The following is a 13,926-nucleotide window of genomic DNA, read 5'->3' as shown; positions in this document are numbered from 1 at the left end:
AAGAATTAAGCAATTCAAATTTAGAATTTCCTTAAAACAAATTAGGGTTCATTACGCAATGCTCCCCTCATTCAACCATTAATTCAATTCAAGAGTTTGGGAGGAAGAAATTCATGGAAGAAAAAGATTTGCATTAACATTCAAAAAACCAAGAATTCAAGAATCCATATGAACTCACTAGAGATTACAAGAAAATTAACCCTCCATGAGGATGGGTCTCACAATTACAAAATGAAAGTAAAGAGAAATCAATAACATCAATACAAAAATCAAAGAGAAGTAAGGAGAAAATGTTAATCAAACCCTAGGTTGGACCCTTGGCTGTCACCCAAGGCCACCCTAGGCTCTCCAAGAGTATCCTAAAATTTGTGGTATATCTGAGAGAAAAAGTTCTGCAAAAGTCCCCCTACCCTAAATGGTAAAAATCCATATATAGAAAAGTTGACGCCTTCAGAGTAGTTACTCTCGTTCACGACAGTGAACACTCTCGATCATAGTAATTACTATCGTTTACAAGAGTAAACACGCGCGAGCATAGTGATTACTATCGTTCACAAGAGTAAACACGCGCAGGGTCCTAAACTCTGGGGCTCTCTGGAGTGTTTACTATCGTTTCTGAGAGTAAACACGCGCAGGTCTGGGTGCTTCCTTTGGTTCTGGAGTGATCACTATTACTTCTGAAAGTGGTTACTCTGGCCTGTCCTCTGGATCTAGCTTATTGTAGTGTCCACTTTCACTTCTGAAAGTGATCACTTTCAACTCAAAATTTCTCAAAGGCTAAAAATCCATGGAAAAAGTCTAGAAATTCCTGCACAATTATTCAAATGATCAAAATTACAAACTATATCTATGTAAATTAATGTAAATTAACCAAAAATTAAGAAACCTATGATAGTTGGCCAAAATGATGTTTTTATGTTATTTACACTTCCTAAGCTTACTTTTTCTATTAAGAAACATCAAAATGACAAGTAAAAATCCAATAAAAAGTGGATTCATCAGCCTCCATGAGAATGGGTCTCATAATTACAAAATGAAAGTAAAGAGAAATCAATAACATCAAGATGAAAAATTAAAGAAAAGTAAAGAAGAAATGGAATTCAAACCCTAGGTTGGACCTTTGGCTGTCACCCAAGGCCACCCTAAGCTCTCCCAAAAGTATCCTAAAACATCTTAAGGAAAAGGTTTTGCAAAAGTTACGTACCCAAAATGGAAAAAATGTATATTTATAGAAAAGTTAACACCTTCATAGTAGTTACTATCGTAAACGATAGTAACCATTAATAGTGTTGTCTTGACTGGAGTAACTACTATTGCATGTGATAGTAACTACGCACAACTTTCAGAATTTACCTTCCTCTTAATAGTTGTCACTATTGCAGGTGATAGTGGCTACGCACAGGCCTGTTGTGTTATGAGCTTTCTGTGGTGTCCACTGTTGCTTCTAAAAGTGGTCACTTTGATCTGTCATTTGGAATTAGCTTGCTGTAGTGGTCATTATCACTTCTGAAAGTTTTGAATGGCCAAAACTCCATAGAATGAGTCTGAAAATTCCTGCACAATTATTCAAATAATCAAAATTGCAAACTATACATATGTAAATAAATGTAAATTAACCAAAAATGAATAAACTTATGATATTCAACCAAAATGAGATTTCTATGTTATTTACACTTCCTAAGTCTACATTTTCTATTAAGGAATACTAAAAAGACAAGTAAAAATCCAATAAAATGTGGATTCGTCAGGTAGTTATTTCTTTAATTATAAATTCTTAGAGTAGCAATCATCCGCTGTCTTTTGTTATTAAGGAAATTAGGCCCCTTAGAAATATTAAATTTGTTAGATTTGGTTACATTTTTAGAGAAGTCAATTAATGTGCTGATTGGATGACTAGATTAAGTATTGAAGTAGGGTTACCCTTTTGTTGGTTTGATAAAGCTCCTTTTTCTTTAGAGCCTTTGTTAAGACTTGATTCTCTTAAGTTTTCTTGACCCAGATTTTGTATCTAGTTTGTTGTTTTGTGTTTGGGATTTGTTAGCCTCGTTGAATAGCAAAAACAATAAAATTGAATTATTTATTTGTTTATTTTAAAAATGATTGAAAGGAATAATATTTGGGCAACAAAACATTTTAAATAGTTTTACATTAACTCAAAGTACATCATGAATAAAACTTTGTACCCAAAGTACATATTAACAAGTTAACTCTACAAGTATAAGAAGACTGTTATATTCTTTTCTAAATCCTCAAAATAAAAAAAAAATGCTACCTTGTATAGTTTAACATTAGACGTAGAAACTGTAATGCCCCAAATTTTGTAATGTTATTTGATTATCTATGTATATATATATATATATATGTGTGTGTGTGTGTGTGTGTGTGTGTGTGTGTAAATTGATGTTTGAATGTGCATTATGATGAGTATTGAATGGTGGTGTGAATATGTGCGTAAGTACGTATAGATATGTGGACGTTTGTATAATATGATTGAAAGATGAATGTGGACTTGTGGTTGGATTGAAAATATAGGCTAAGTGTGTGTTGCAGTTCTCGTTGTAACGAGTGGATTCTCGCTGTAGCGAGAGGGTCTTGGGAAAAAGGGTTGATTCTGTTGCGTTCTCGCTGTATGATGACTCATATTTTGTACTCACATTTATAGCCTTATTGTCTTTCCTTCTTTATTTATTTCATTTAGCATGTTTTTGCATTTCTTGCATTAAATTGGAGTTTTCATAAATACTTGTTATTTTTACCTTATATTTCATAGTTTTGCTATTCTTACCTTTATCCACTATTTCGGCCATAACTTTTTCTGTAGATCTCCTTTTTGGATGATTCTTTTTGCAATATATTCCTCATTTCTTGGGCTTCAATTTGGACATAAGGATCATGCTGTTTGCAGCTCGGACCTATTTTTTTATTAATTTTTGAAGATCAGACTTAAAACATACCTTTTATATTTAGGGTTTTTATTTAGGGCTTTTAGTTTTATTTACTTGCAGTGGCCTTGGCCCATTTATTTTTGTTTTCATTTAAGACCAGTATATATAGGGGTCAAAAGGTTGATTTTTGACCCTTCTTCTTTTCCTTTTAATAATTTCATTTTTTTGTAAAGACACTTTCCCATTTTTTAGAGTAAATTTGTTTCGTTTCATTCCCTTGCATCACTTCGAATCTTGCTGTGTTCTTAATTATTTGGTGTCGCAAATTATATCGTCTCAAGCGTGGATTGCTAGATCGATTGAGCGCTCTGAGTTTGTCTTTTTACCTTCTCGCAATTCTTGATTAAGATTTGTGCATGCATAATTTGATTGAATTTGGTTTTTGTTCTTGAATGTAATATTGATCGATTGTTTTCTATTGCATTTGAGTCTTGGATAAATTCGGTATAGTAATCCTAGTTTGCGTCTGTGGTTCATGGGTTTAATTCGTATTAGTTTTAATTGTTCTTGTTTAAATTTTTGTTTTTAATTTTCATTTTTCTATTTTTATTTTCAATTATTTTTTTAAATTTGTTTTCAAATTTTAAATTCAAATTTGTTTTCAGATTTATTTTTAGATTTGTTTTCAAATTTTAAATTCAAATTCATTTTCAGATTTATTTTTAGATTTGTTTTCAAATTTTAAATTCAAATTCGTTTTCAAATTTATTTTTAGATTCGTTTTCATTGTCTTGCTCCGCTTTCATTTGAATTACTTTTGCTTTTAATTCATCGTTAAATCATAAACTCCAAATTAATCACTGTTGCATGTTTAAAATTGGAAATAGAATGAATTTGTGTCATTGTGAGATGACCTAGGTTTATTCCCTATATTGCATGCTTGTTTAAGGAATCTAGTTTTGTTTGAAACCATTATGACGTGGTTGTCACTGTAGCGAGAGGGTAACAGAGAGAGATGCATTTCTGGTTTGCAGTCTTGTTGTAGCGAGATTCAGTAGAAACCAGAGTGCAGTTTCCTCTGAGAGTTTCACTGTAGTGAGAGGGGATGCCACTGCAGTGAGAAATGTCTCACTGTAGCAAGAACATCGCGACCAAAGGGATATTTGAAGGGTTTAAGGTTTGAGAAATTCAATTTTCATTCCTCTCTTCAAAATCTCTTCGATTATCTCAACTCAAAACTCTATTTTACCATTTAAATTGCCTCCAAAGTCGTTTGGAGTACAAGATTGAAGGTTGGAATCACATTTGGAGCATTTGGAGGTAAGTTTAAGAGTGAGGATTTATGATTTTCCATCCTTCTCTGTTCTTTTTGGTTTCTCATGTGGTTTTCCCTTATATTTAGGACAAAAATCCGTGTGAGGAACAATTCCTTCATAGATTTCTTGTTGAGTCTTCGATTTGAGGTAAGGGGGACTCTACTCTATCTCTTGGTGTCTTGAATTTGTTTATATTGATAGATAATACAATGTGGTTAAGATAGGACGTAGAAAGATGTATATCTAATAAGAATGGCTTGATTGTAATTGTATTATGATAGAAACTTCAAGTGAAAGGTAGTATGATTGATGTTTGAGTATAATATGGTAGTTATTGGGTTATGTATGTGATTGGATGGATTGATTATGATTGAATTATAATGGAACTTGTGTGAAAGGCAGTGCGATTGATATTGCGTGTGATGAAATGAATGATTATAAGAAGATTGTGATAAAGATTGTGTGATTGAATATTGTATGGTGGAATATGGGTGTATGTGCCTTCGATTGAGAATGAATAATATGAAATGAATGAAATGTGTGTGTGGAAGGCATGATGGATTGTGAATGTGAATATGTTGAAAAACTATGAATAATTCAGCGATACACTGGAGTGTGGAAGATGAGGGTGGTAGAAATACCTTGAAGAAAAAAGGTGGTGGTGACATCAACAGTGAGCGTGGGTGGTGATGAATGCAGATTTTATTAGGTTTTTAAGTAGTTTTATAGGTTGTTTTTGATAGAAAAATGTAATTTGGAAGTTGAAAACTGCACACAATATATAAATATTCAATAAAGTCAATATTTGTCTTTAATAATTCAAATTGTGTGAATTTAATAGAATTCTGATGTAATTTTGTTAGTTTTGCAAGAGATTCTAAGCTAAGAGTCTTGAGGATAAGGATTGAAGAAGATTCAATTAAAGAAAGTGGAAGATTTGAGCTTAAAAGATTAAGAATCAAGTGATATATGCTGGGCGTAGCAAATTTGGATGCATAAAGTTAACACTTCAAAAAAGAAAATACGTGAAGATTAAGTGCATAGCAACTCTAAGTACTGAAAGTGAACACTCAGCAATAGAATTCATGAAGAGTCTACGCACAAATTTGAGTGTACACTCTAACTACTGAGAGTAGCCACGCAGAGATTTGAGTGTTCACTTTGGCTGCTGAGAGTAGCCATGCGCAGATTTGAGTGTTCACTTTGGTCACTTCAAGTAGCCACGCGTAAGGCTTATTTGCACAGAACACATGCGTGTGGACACTCTTACTTCTGAAAGTGTCCACGCAAAATACATAATTTTGAAAATCACTTTTAAGTGTCAACTTTAGGCGTTTAAAGTTCCCACTTTAGCCTTAGAAACTTATGTAAGGCTTTCCACATTATTACTCTCAGTGATTAAAGTGTCAACGTGGAAGGTGGTGGGAAAAATTATAAAATGCGGTTGGAAGTTCAGATTTGGAATCTTTTCAAAGCTTTTCTCATTTTTTCATTTCCACACCTTAGAAGAGTTAGAGAGGGAGATTGGGGGCGAGTTCCAAGTTCTGAACCTTGAGGAATCAGGCTGGAGATTGGATTTATGAAGAAATTCTGCAGGTCTTTTTCTCTTACTCTTTCTTTCTTTTTTTCTTTTAGGAACATGTTCTGATTTCTTTTTGTTATCAGTTGATGGATCCGATTTAGATATTGTAAATTGATTGTGGATCTAGATTTTAAGATCTTAATTGTATTAAACTTTTAATTCTTTCCTTAATGCAGTTGTGAACTAATTATTCATTCAATAGAACTTAAAGGATTCTTTATCAATGGAAATTAGGGTAATGCAATGTACACCAGAGTGAACACTCGAATCAATCAAACATTGCTACAACTACCTACTATACTTGCTAGTTAGTTTCCTCTAATTTTGTGTGATAGGTGCACCACAGGCCACACACTCTCCTCCTGACTTAGCCTCTGACTAACACCTTTGCTTGGGGAGCCCAATACTGTACACGTTGTATTCGTGGAGCGGGAGCTATCTGGCTACCATCTATGGTATAAAACTGAGTAAGTCCCTAAGGTTCAGGGCATCAGGAATTTGTGATCACAGTGCCACAATGAGCGTGGCTATGTGCAGTGAGCGCACGTGTGTGTGGATTATACGTGTGTTGTTTGATGCATGAATTGAATTTTGTAATAAATATGTGTAATATGTGAAGCTGAGACTCTGTGCTTACGTATGATAGTATAGAGTACTTACCCTTACAATTATTTTTCAGGTAATCAAGACGAACAACATCGGACTCAGTGAACAGGAGGGATGAAACTGCTATATGACTTAGGAAATTGACTTTGAAAATTTTGATGTATTTGATTTGGTCCTGTAGCACTTATTTGATGCAAATTTGTAACCCTCTCTTGATTTTGGAATATTTTACCAAACTATATGCATTGAAACTATTTAAATGAAAACTTTTATTATTCCCATCTTTGTGAAATTTATTTATTTAAAAATTAAAATTAAGGTGTTACAGAGACCAATCACACGATAGTGTACACATACAAAAGAAGTATGTTATTGCTAGTTTGTGCCTTTTGGATGATGTTGTTGTGAAGAAGATACTTAGGACAATGTTAACGATGAGCCATGCAATGGTGGTGAGGAACAACTGTAGTGATCACTTGTGTTTTTAATAATGGCATTGCAAACAATAGAGACAAAATTATTGAGCTTAGAGGCAAAAATGAGCTAAAATACTTGTGAACTATTCAAATTCAATTTGTTAAATGCTTGGCTAAACATATTTTTTTTAAATAAATGATAACTCAAACTTATAATTAGTCAAGCAAAAGCTTTGTAAGCCTGACATTGATAGATCATGAATAGCTAATGTGTATGTGTGTGTATATATATAAGATTGGATCAAAGAAATTAAAAAATTGCAAAAAAAAAAGGTAATAGCAAGACTACTAAATGAAATGCAGAATATCTTTTCAGAAATATAAATGAAAATTAAAACATAAAATACCGGAGCAACGATAGAACCATATATATATATATATATATATATATATATGTGTGTGTGTATAAGCATATTTTTATTATTATATTTACTTGAAATTTATATTATTTTTATTAATATCCTTCTATTTTATTATTATTTTATCTTACTTTTTAGCATAAAAATATTCATTAAATATTAAATTAATTAAAACAATTATTCAAAACTTAAAAAAAGACCATAAACAAATTAATAATACATACTTAGCTTCAAAATTGTTAAACTAGTTAAGCTTACTTTTTAAACTTGAGTTGTTTAAATAAATAGTCAAACTTAAATATTTCTCTTTTTTTTAAAAGTCAAATTGACTTAAACTTTAAATATTGAACTTAATTTGCCTTTTTATACTTCTAAATAAGTAATAGAGGTAGAAATTAATAATATAATATATAATTCGATGTTTCAATGTTGAGAATATTAAAAGGAAATATAAGATGAACCTTTATTTATAGTTACATGAAGAAACTATTGAAAGAAAATCACTTATTAGATAAATTATAAAATAAAAATATATTTTTTATGGTCCTTTAATAAAGTGTAGAGAAAAATTATGTTTTTTAATATTCTTTTTTGAAATTCTATATTAAAACACAAAAAATATTTTTGTTTCTTTTTGGCATTTTTATTTTGTACCACAAACATATGTTACTTTCTTTTCTCTCTTTATGGTTACAAATAAAATTTATAATAATTTAGCATTAATTTTTTTTTATTTTGGTATAGTGATTAACTACTCATATTATATATTATTTTTTCTAGAGCACAAATATTCTTTATTAGAGGCAACCCTAGTCAAGTTAGATATGACCACTATAAGCGACAAAACGCTTCTTCTAAGTATTTAACATAGTTGTAGGACTTAAACTACTTATATTCATATTTTAAAATATTTCTTGTATAATACATTTATTTTAAATATTTCAAATTTTACTTATAAATGTTTAAAAACAAGAGTCTTTTTCTTACTCTTCAAGGATATAGAACCTTTAGCCATCATAAAGATGTATTCCAAAGTCAAAAAAAATTTTTTATCATTAGGGCACATTCCAAGATATAAATAAAAGTACTTTACAATCTTCAATTTGTTAACACTCCTATATATAAGCTTGTACTCTTCAATTCCTTGCAAGTACCTCATTATTCTCCTATAACATCCTTATTTTTATATTAATTAAAATTACATGATTATGATAAATATGCATGTGAGTATATGTTAAAAGAGTTTTGAAGTGTTAGAACTGTAAGGCTCTCGTTGTAGCGAGAATGTCTCACTATAGTGAAAATATTTTTGCTGTAGCAAAGATCCCTCGCTGTAGCTAAAAGTGTAAAAAACAGAGTGCAATTTTGTTTGATATTTTCATTGTGGCGAGAGAGACCTTCACTGTAGCGACAATCTCTTGCTGTAACGAGAAATGACTTGTTGTAGCAAGAGTATCACGATTCTGGAGGTATTTAAGGGTTTTCATGCATGAAAACTTCATTTTTTCACCTTCTCTCACGTCTCACTTTCATTTTCTCTGAATACTCTCTACATTTTCTTAGATAAAACCTCTCCAAACACCAATTATATATTCTCTTGAAACATTTGTTCTAAGCGATTCTAAGTAAGTTTTTCTAAGTTAAATTGTGTTTTTATCGTTCGTTTTCTTTGAATCTTGTTCTTAAGAAATGAATTTGTGTTACCTAGGTAGAAGTGCTATTTTAGGACGTTCTTCATCATCAATCTTCGTTTAGATATTCATTATAAGGTAAAAGGAGCTCTATTTTATCATTATGTGTTATAGGTTATATGTTGAGCTTAAGAGAGTATCTTTATATAGCATTTTTATGATATATGCATGAATAATAGGTAATAATGAAGAAAGATTACTGATATGAATATGTTTGATGTCTTGGTTGATTGATTTTACTATGTAAATATGAAATGTATGATGAGTAAGCATGATATTATGATTAAACTAGTTTTGATGATATGTGATGAATATACTGAATGTGATATGACTTTACTATTGAAAAATATTTGAATATGATGAATAAGTCATTGATGATTTAATGAATAATGTGGTTATTGAGACCATGAGTTGGAGATATGAGGTTGATCAAAAAGTGCTATTAAGCACGATCTTATGATGGAATTGGAAAATGAATAAGAAAGCTGAATGGATTGGTGTAAATAGTTACAGAGATACACTGGGGGTATAAAGTTCTAAGGGCTCGTGATTGCCACATAGCGTCATACTCGTTTTCTGACTAGACTCCTGACTATGCCTTTGCTAAGGGGCTCGTGATTGCATATGTTGTATTCGTATTGCATGAGCTAATTGATAACTATTTACATGATTGAGTAAGATCTCGAGAATTGTTGGAGGCATCGAATGACTGTGATCACAGTGCATTGAAAGTGCGTATTTTAAAATGAAATGATAAGAATGTATGAAATTGTGTGAATATGTATGTTAGAAAGAGAATAATTGACATGTGACAAGAAATGATGATTATTGCATATTTACAATTATTGTAATAAGTGATATGATGCAATTGTGTTATGTTTGAAAGGTAAAATAGTTGCTCACCTTTATGCCACCCTACAGGTAGTAAAGATGACAACACACCTCGTGCAGATTGATATAGTGGATGTCTATGCCAGTAGTAGATTAAATTATGTACTTAGGGAATGTAAACGTGTTGTACATTACATTTTAGAGTATATTTTGGAAATGATGGAGAATACACATTAGAAATAATCAATAATTATGCAGTTCCTTTTGATTTCTGAACCAGTGGTCAAATTCATCAAACTCTTAATTTTTATCTTTACTAGGGAATAAAAAGGTCTTCTCGGATCATGAATAATATATTTACTTATCACGATCATAATTTGATAGGAAGGCCTAATAGCTACACATTTGAGAGATTCCCTAGTATATAAATGGTTGCAGATTTCGGCAACACCTATCTCAAAGAGTATGATGAATTAACTGCTGAGGACTTGGCGGAAATTAAGAGCTAACATGATATAGATGATTAGTTTCAGGTCCTCAGTGTGTGGGAAGAAGTATGAAATGTTGTAAACTTTAATATATTTTGGATAATGATATGTAAATATTACTCTGTAATATACATCATGTAGTTTATTTTCTTAAATTTGTCATATATACAAATTAACTATGATGAAAAGTTTGTATCTCTGGAAATTTTGATTAACTATTATAAGGAAAAGTAGGGTGTTACATCTCCCATCAAGCCAAAAGTTTCTTTTATTCACGTACACTTTAGTTATCGATTACAAGTTTATCATCACACAAGATTAACTCAATATAAGCAAATCTCAAAGAGAATTATTGATCTTACTTTCATTTTCATTGTTTGATCCAATCAGGATCTCAATGGACACAAAATAGTTGTTCATGAATTTTATTATTAAGACAAAAAATGAATGCATCATAATATATGACAAGACAAGATATAATTCAAGAATAAAATAAGCTATCAAAGTAAGGTCAGTAAAATACTACATTTTCCTTTGGGCAGAATACACAAACCAAGGTTATTTACCTAGATCAACACCTTAAGTAGGTTAATCCATGAGCACACATTAAACTCAAAAAATTGCTCCCTTTAGGCAGACAAATCTCTTAATAAGTATATTTCCCAATAATTCCTTTCATTTTCAACTTTTAATCCAAATATACAACCACCTCACAATCACACTTTTCGCATAACAACTTGTAGCAATTCATAAAAATTCTTGTACAAAAATCAATTCTCTTTTTAAAAAAAATAAATTATGACTCAATAAATAAACAAATACATCAAAGAGCATCTTCACATGTCATTTTTAAATTATCAATTGCATTCTCAAAATGACAAAAATTAATATTGCATTAGAACACATAATGAGTGCAATATATAACTTGAACTAATATACACAATTATAATAAGGTCACATGTTCCTCTCTAGGCAGAATGTGTAAACTAAGATTGCCAAGGTTAAAACCTCACATGGTTACTCAGTAGGTATACAATGTGTTAAAAAACCATCACCTTTAGACAGACAAATCCTCTATGTTAATGCATCTTCAATAACATCATCTGTAAATTTCAAAATGAGATACTCAATAAACCCAACTGATGTTGCACGTGTTTACTATGAAAGAATGAAAGTAATTACTTTGGAGGGTGCCAGCTTTAGTATAAATAGATTTTTACCAAATTAGGGTAGGGAGTTCTTACACTTTTTGAACCTTTCCTCTTCTTTACTAAATTTAGGACATTTTCCAGAGCTTAGGGCAACCTTGGGTGATAGCCAATGGTCCAACCTAGGGTTTGGTTTCTCATTTCTCTTGCTTTTACATTAATGTTAATGAGTTTTCTGCATTTTTCAACTGCGTTTTTTACACCCATTTCCATGGAGGGCTAAATTTTGTGTAATCCTTAGTAAGTTCATATGGATTCTTGAGTTCCTTGATTTTAATGATAATATAATTTCTTTCTTCTCATGAATTACTTCTTCCTTGTCTCTTGAATTGAATTAATGATGAATGAGGGGAATATTGCTTAATTCGTTTTAAGGAGATTCTAAATTAGGGATTGCTTAATCTTAGGTTTAATTCTAAGGTTGCGTAACTTTGGGATGAGAAATTAGAGCCTAGCAAATTGCGTAATTTCGTTAGGACAATAAAGTTGATTTTCGCTTGTTAAATTAATCTAATTCATGGGAGAAGGGATGAATGTTAACTCTTGAGTGGAATGAGGATAGAATCTTTGTGGATGAACTAAGGATTGTTGCTTTCTATTGTTTGAATTAATTAAACTTGTTTGCTTGTTACTCTTTATATTGATTTGAAACTACAAAACCTCCCATTTTAATTGCTTGTTCAATTAGTGCCTTCAACATATTTAATGAAGATTAATAGTTAATGTTCACGGGAGACAATCTAGGGTAACCCTAGTACTACATTAATTTGTTTAAATTTTGATGAGGATTTGCGACAAATCTTTTAAACACACTAAAAAGGAAAAACACCATCATCAATCCTAAATCATATAATTTAGGCTCTAAGACCAAATGTAGGTAACAATTATTCACATAAGATTATATGATATTAGAACACCAAAGAGAATTAGAAATATCAATAGTAAAATTTTAGACTTACTTATTGAAAACAATCTTTGTAATGAAATTTTTTTTTTATTTGAGCTCTAAATTCAATGATAACTAGTACTACATTAATTTGTTTAAATTTTGATGAGGATTTGCGACAAATCTTTTAAACACACTCAAAAGGAAAAACACCATCATCAAATTGGCACCGTTGCCGGGGAACACTGGTGTTGATTTTTCATAAACATGTTATTTGCCCTGTTTTCATTTTCATTTTCTGCATATTTAGTGAATTCTCTTTTAACTTTTGCATTGTGAATACTTTAGTATAGTTGTAGTTTCATAGATAAATAGAGATATCTTGCATTTAGGTACAACCAATTGCTGTTTTCTACACTTTGTGAATTCTAATTTCTGCATTTTCGTTTGTTGTACTGCATTTTCTTTTGCTGCAATTACCCTGTTTCTGCTGCATAATTCTGCAGAATTTGCAGAATTTGTGCTTGTGTGTTGCATATTTTCGTTCCATAGTTTGTAATTTCTTTCTGTTTTTGCTGTTCGGTGTTAATGCTTTATTTTTTTGCACTTAGATGTTAGTTTTTCTGCATAATTGTAATCTGAATTTTTTTGTATTTTTTTTTTACTGCTTCATTAGTTTATTTCTTTTCAATTTTCCATAGCTAATTCCTAATGAATGACCAGATTAAATCCAAGAGATTTATATCCTCCAGATACTGAAATTGATAGGACATTCCATAGGAATCTTAGGAACCTTAATAGACAAAACTCTGCACATACTGAGGAACCATCTTCACCATTTTCTCCATCTTCTATATATTCTTCTCTGCATTCTTTAAATTTTGAACCTTTAGAAATGGCAGAAAATGACTTGACACTTAAGGAGCTTGCCGCGCTGGAAGTGACTTACCAGACTTTGTGTATCCAATACCCAGATGTGGATGCCCCTTTTGTTCTTAAAACTGGCCTAATCCATCTTTTGCCTAAATTTCATGGTCTTGCAGCTGAAGATCCGCATAAACACCTAAAGGAATTTCATATTGTTTGCTCTACAATGAGACCACAAGGTGTGCCTGAAGAGCATGTGAAATTGAAGGCTTTTTCGTTCTCTTTTATGGATTTGGCTAAAGACTGGCTGTATTATCTTCCACTTGGCTCTATTACAAGTTGGGCCACCCTCAAGAGATTGTTCCTAGAAAAAATTTTCCCTGCCTCAAGGGCTGCCTCAATAAGAAAGGAAATATGTGGTATTAGGCAGCTAGAGAGGGAAAGTTTGTATAAATATTGGGAGCGTTTTAAGAGACTTTGTGCTAGCTGCCCCCATCATCAGATAAGTGACCAGTTCCTAATCCAATATTTCTATGAGGGCTTACACTCAATGAATAGGAGCATGATCGACGTAGCTAGCGGAGGAGCCCTAGTTGACAAGACTCCTGCTGCTACTAGAAACCTCATTGAGAATATGGCAGCTAATTCTCAGCAGTTTGCTACAAGAAAAAATTTCATCATGTCCAGGAGTGTCAATGAAATTCAAACTTCAGATTCACACAAGCTGGAGC

At 31.6% G+C, this 13,926-nt stretch overlaps 1 non-coding gene across 1 annotated transcript; it reads right to left on the bottom strand.

Moving 5' to 3' along the window:
* Window positions 1–13,594: 13,594 nt before the first annotated feature.
* On the bottom strand, window positions 13,595–13,699 carry LOC113864069. The gene has a single exon (XR_003504673.1). It is a non-coding gene; the product is annotated as a small nucleolar RNA R71 (small nucleolar RNA).
* Between the last annotated feature and the right edge of the window lie 227 nt (window positions 13,700–13,926).

This window comes from Abrus precatorius, unplaced genomic scaffold (assembly GCF_003935025.1).
Source record: "Abrus precatorius isolate BTA unplaced genomic scaffold, Abrus_2018 Scaffold3, whole genome shotgun sequence".
Classification (NCBI taxonomy): Eukaryota; Viridiplantae; Streptophyta; class Magnoliopsida; order Fabales; family Fabaceae; genus Abrus; species Abrus precatorius.
Note: the sequence above shows the minus strand (reverse complement) of the source record. Positions and strands in the feature narration are given on the sequence as shown.